The following is a 6,000-nucleotide window of genomic DNA, read 5'->3' as shown; positions in this document are numbered from 1 at the left end:
CATTTGAGACTCTTCGCCAGAGATTTTGCGAAGCCCCGGTGTTGAATCTTCTAGAGGGGATGGAGGACTTCGTGGTGTATTGTGACACATCGATATCTGGGTTGGGCGCGGTGTTGATGCAGAGGGGGCATGTGATCGGGTACGCATCGAGGCAGCTGAAGCCCCATGAGGCAAGGTATCCCACCCACGATCTAGAGTTGGGGGCTTTTGTGTTCGCCCTCAAGATTTCATGCCATTATCTGTATGGGGTTTGGTGTACGATATATACAGACCACAAGAGTTTGAAGTATTTGATGGATCAGCCGAACCTGAACATGCGTCAGAGGAGATGGTTGGATATGGTAAAGGATTATAATTGCGAGATCCTGTACCACACGGGCAAGGCTAATGTGGTAGCCGACGCCGTGAGTCGTAGAGTAGAGAGCGTCCCGATTCGGGATATTTGTATGAGATTGACGGTGATGACTCCGGTGTTGGACACCATCAGAGGGGCTCAGGCTGAGGCAGTGAGACCAGAGAACCTCAAGAGAGAGCGAGTTATCTGATAGGTGTCGGAGTTCGTGACCGATAGCAGAGGACTTATGATCTTCCAGGGTCGGATTTGGGTACCGTTTGTTGGAGGAACGCGTACCATCTTGATGGAAGAGGCGCATAGATCGAGATTCTCGATCCATCCTGGGGCCACTAAGATGTTTCTGGATCTTAAAAAGGATTATTGGTGGCCCTGTATGAAGAGAGATGTAGCGTGGTTTGTTGAGAGGTGCCTAACCTGTCGTAGGGTTAAGGTCGAACATCAGAGACCGCATGGTAAGTTGCAGCTGCTGGAAGTCCCAAAGTGGTAATAGGAACAGTTATCCATGGATTTTATCACCAAATTTCCGAGAACGGCGAGGGGTGTCGATGCAATTTGGGTGATAGTAGACCGGTTGACAAAGAACGCTCACTTTCTTGCCATTACTAAGAGTTCTTCTGCGGAGAAGTTAGCAGAGATATATGTGAGAGAGGTGGTATCGTGGCATGGGGTGCCGATCTCGATTGTGTCAGATCGAGATGTGCGTTTCACTTCCAGATTTTGGAAGAAATTCCATGAGGAGTTGGGTACGAGGTTGCATTTCAGTACCGCATACCGCCCTCAGATTGACGGTCAGAGCGAGCAGACGATTCAGATGCTCTAGGACATGCTCCGAGCATGTGTGTTGGATTTTAGAGGAAGTTGGGACACGTATTTTCCCTTAGCAGAGTTCTCCTACAACAACAGCCATCATTCGAGCATTGGTATGCCACCCTTTGAGCTGTTGTATGGGAGGAGTAGTCGGACTCCCATTTGTTGGGGAGAGGTAGGGCAACGAGTGATGGGTAGCACGAAGATCGTGCTTCAGACGACATAGCAGATATAGCAGGTCAGGCAGAGGTTGTTGACCGCCCAGAGTCGCCAGAAGAGTTATGCGGATAGGCGATGATCTGAGCTTGAGTTCCAGGTCGGTGATTATGTTCTCCTGAAAGTATCTCCATGGAAGGGAGTGATCCAATTCAAGAAGAGGGGAAAGCTAGGGCCCCGGTATATTGGCCCATTCAGGGTAATCGCGAGGGTGGGCAAGGTAGCGTATCGCTTAGAGCTGCCTACGGAGTTGGAGCGGATTCATAATACCTTCCACGTGTCTCAGCTGAGGAAGTGTATAGCCGACAAGTCGGTGGTAGAGCCGTTAGAGGATATTTAGGTGGATGCGAGCCTGAACTACGTGGAGAGACCAGTGGCGATTGTGGATCGGAAGATAAAGGTTCTGAGGAACAAGGAGGTGCCACTGGTGCAGGTTCAATGGCAACATCAGAGAGGATCCGAGTTGACTTGGAAGCCAGAGCGGGAGATGCGTGAGCAGCATCCGAAGCTATTTCAGGGATGAGACTTCGAGGGCGAAGTCTGATTCAAGTGGGGGAGAATTGTAACATCCGGAATTTCAGGTATTATATTTATTCGATTTAATTTCTAGTTTTGTGGAAGAACTCGGTGAATTGATGCGTAGACTCGCCGAGTAGAGACGCGAATCATTATTCGGGTGGACGGTTGGACTCGGCGAGTCCACACTGTTTAATGAAACCCTAATTCCTTGGGTTTGGGGCCTATTTAAAGGGCCTTATGGCCGTCAATTGCGGCTACCAGACCCCAGAGAGAAACCCTAAGTGAGCCAGGGTGTTTTTGAGAGAAAAGAAGCTATTTCTTGATCTTTGTTGGTGTTTTTGCAAATAGAAGAGGACCAAGACAAGAGGAGGCTGAAGAGGGTGCTGATCTAGTGATTCCAGGGCTAAGAGACTTCATTTTGAGGTATTAATTCAACCCCTTCTTTAGTTTACGATGTAAATCTTAGATTTAGGGCTTTTTAGCCCCATTAGAGGATGGTTATTTGGAGTAATTGGTCCCTTCTCGTGTTGGTGCTGTAGATCTGGACCCAAAGAGGTCCATAGACCCTTTTCCCTTGAGCTTTATGGGTATTAATGGAGGTTATGAACTTAGGATGTCATTTTAGAGGCCATATCTTCAAATAAGGACTTTGAGCCTTTGCATGTGCACCAAGATGTTACCTTTACATGATTATAATGCTTTGGGAAGCTAGATCTATGGTTTAGAGGAGCGGATCTGACCTCAAGAGGTCAGTTCAGCTTGAGCATGGCATGGACTCGCTTAGTCCAATAGCCGACTTGGCGAGTAGGACAAGGGTTTTACCGATAATCACACAGTTGGTGACTCACTGAGTTGGGGAAGCGACTCGGTGAGTGAGAAGGAATCTAGAAGACAGAGTGCACGATGGTACTCGCCGAGTCAGGAGCCGGACTCGGTGAGTTGGGTCGAGACATTCCACAGTTGAGATCAGTGATGATTTGCAGAGTTGAGGTTGACTCAGTGAGTCGAATGAGGACCAGGAGAGTGAAGAGCATGTGTGGACTCGCCGAGTCACAGTTGCGCACTCGGCGAGTTTGGTCAAGGTTGACCGTTGACTTCGTTGACTTTTAGGGTGAGTCAATGTTTGGACCATAGAGTCATCGGAAGGGTAGGATAGTCTTTTACCCTTCCTAGAGGATGTATTGAGAGGAAGAGAGAGTATTTATTATATATGTCTAGGCAGGGACTATACCAGAATTACCGAGTCAGAGATTTACTGAGATATCCGAGGTGAGTCTTCTCACTATACTTTACCTTGAGTAGGTAAATAGAGTTATGTGATACAGTGTTTGTATGGTATATATGTGCTATGTGTTGCACTGTATTATTCTATGTGATTTATGCTGTGTATGTTTGCAGAGTTAGCACCTGAGCGTTCACAGAGTTTGGGTGCAAGGAGCCACAGAGTTATAGCCTCGAGTGGCTAATATGTGTTATATGTGGTATTTTGAGGAACTCACTAAGCTTTGTGCTTACAATGTTTTATGTTATGTGTTTCAAGTACTAGTGAGGATCGCAGAAAGTCGCCGACTTGATCAGTACACACATGGGATTTTATGCTATGAGATCTTAGGATTGATATATGTTATGAATTGAGTTTTTAAACAATTATCCTTTTATGAATAATGAATGAATTATGTTTTTATAAAATGCGAAAAATTGTTTTGGAAATTTACGTTGTTACATAGGTAATGAGGCAAGAATGTCATGAAGGGTCTGCAGTTTGTCTGGGATAAAGGGGTTGCAGTGTTCATGAGTACTCTTGGAATAGCGATTCGAGTATTGTATTCAACCCACGCTTACTTGTATCACTTCATGGAATTTATCTCGAGTAATCATGAGACAGTAATATCATATAAGTGTTCAAACTTAGAGATATGAGTTGTTAACTATGTGTTGGTTATACATTGATTGTACGAAAACACATTAGTAACTCGATGTTATAAAATGTGCCTTTGTGTATGATTCAACAACTAGTAGAACAATCATACGGGTCGAAGTTTATCTGTTCCTTTTAGTCCTTGGAGGATTAAAAGCTATATATGGGCCCCTCGATGATTTTTTTGACCTATGTATCGGGCCCGGTCAGAACTAAATTGATATGTTCAATTAAGTTCTATGTCAAACAAATCGGAAGTCGGGAAACAAACTGTCGGACAATAAGTACGAAATTGTTCCATGTATTTGTATGACTGATATCTTAAGAGCAGAGGATTATATGATCACTTATCTTAAATGGCACGTCATCTTAGTTCCACGAGATGTTGAAAGAGCTATGATTGTTGATCGGTTCCTGAAGTCATACTTGCAGTTATAGTTATTAGACTTATCCAAGTGGCAGACTGTTGGATAAGGTGTCTAAGTCCATAACTATTTTTGGGATGTACTTGACTTGGTTGGCATGGTCCATTTGAGTTGAATGGCATCATGATAATTAGATAGACAAAATGAGAAGAAGGACAGTTATGATTTGTTAATATATTATAAGTTATAATATATTAATATGAAATCATATTATTTAATTAGTGTTGATCAAGAATTAATTCGGAATTAATTTTTTGATCAAAAATAGACTAATTAAATATATGGGGTTGATTGTGTAAATCATCCATTCTTATGTAGTGGGCTAATGATCCATGGTTTATTGAATTGGGATAAAACCCATAGGGTGCTCCATGGATGGTCCATGGAGGATAAAACCCATGGATCATGGAGGAAATGAAAAGCCATGTCAATTAGGGTTTACATGGTGTAACCCTACTTGTGACACACTATATAAAGACCCCATGGGCTACCAAAATGGGCACTAAGTGAAGAACAAGAGGGCTTGCCGATTTTGAGTGATAGTGTACTTTTCTCAAAGTTATTCCGAGAGTTTTCATAAGGAATCCAAGCAACAAGAAAGGTATGTTCTTCTACTAGCTTTTATATTTCAAGTTCCCCATGCCATGCTAGTTAGGTTAAGAACCTTGGCAAAAAAAAAATTTGCATGTATCTTACTTAAACATAGATCCAAAGTTTCTAGGGTTGCATGTACACCATAAGAGTGTTTGAATGCTTAAAAGCCTTCAACTGTAACATCCTAACTCCCAAGTATAATATTTAATTAATTTACATTCATAATGTCATAGCAACTCGACGAGTTGGATGCTCCAACTCGCCGAGTAGAGGTGTTAATGGCCGCGTGATTTTTAGAGTCTACTCGAGTGAGAAAACCCTAATTTTTAGGGTTTGTGTCCTATTTAAAGGACCTTAAGCCTTCCTTTCCGCATGCCTTGTCATCTTAACACTCTGAGAGAAATCCTAATCGAGCTATATCCTTGTATGAGAGAAAGAGAGGCTAACATTGCATATTTTAGTGCATTTTTGGAGGACGATTGAGGAGCAATAGCCTTAGGACGAGAGGGAGCTCTTGGATCCGGTTTTCATTCATTCCTAGCTTTTGTTTGAAGGTAAAAAGCTACCACCTTGCTCATTGTTTGGTTAGATCTCTATTCTAGGGATTTTAGGGCCTTTTTCCAATCCTTCGTTGAGTTATGGAGTTGTTGAGCTTTCCGTAGAGTTGAGACTTCAGATATGGACAATATGAGGTCCTTTGAGCCCAATGATTTGAGCTTTATCAAGCTAGTGGCAAGCTTTTATGAATTAAACCCAATATAGAGCTTTTTTGGCTTTCGAGCTCTAAATGCTATGCATGGATGTAAATCTTGCAGATTTATGTGGTATTTCGGCCTTGGGAGGCTAGATCTAGAGTTTGGGACCTTATTTCTGCTTATAATCATCTGAATGAGAATTGTTAAAGAGGGACTCGACGAGTGCATGAGCCAAATTGACGAGTTAGCTAGGGTTTTTCCCGATAGCATGGACATGCTACAACTTGGCGAGTTGACGAGACAACTCGACAAGTTGAGTTGGATTTTCCTGATACTCTAGAGAAATCGAAGGAAATCGACGAGTCGCATAGATGCACTCGACAAGTTTAGTCAACATGGACTGTTGACTTGAGCGTTGACTTACGTTGACTTTTAGGGTTTGGTGAACTGTGGACCTTAGACACCATGGAG

The sequence above is a fragment of the Lactuca serriola genome, chromosome 6 (genome assembly GCF_051521515.1).
Source record: "Lactuca serriola cultivar US96UC23 chromosome 6, Lser_US96UC23_V15, whole genome shotgun sequence".
Taxonomy (NCBI): Eukaryota; Viridiplantae; Streptophyta; class Magnoliopsida; order Asterales; family Asteraceae; genus Lactuca; species Lactuca serriola.
Note: the sequence above shows the minus strand (reverse complement) of the source record.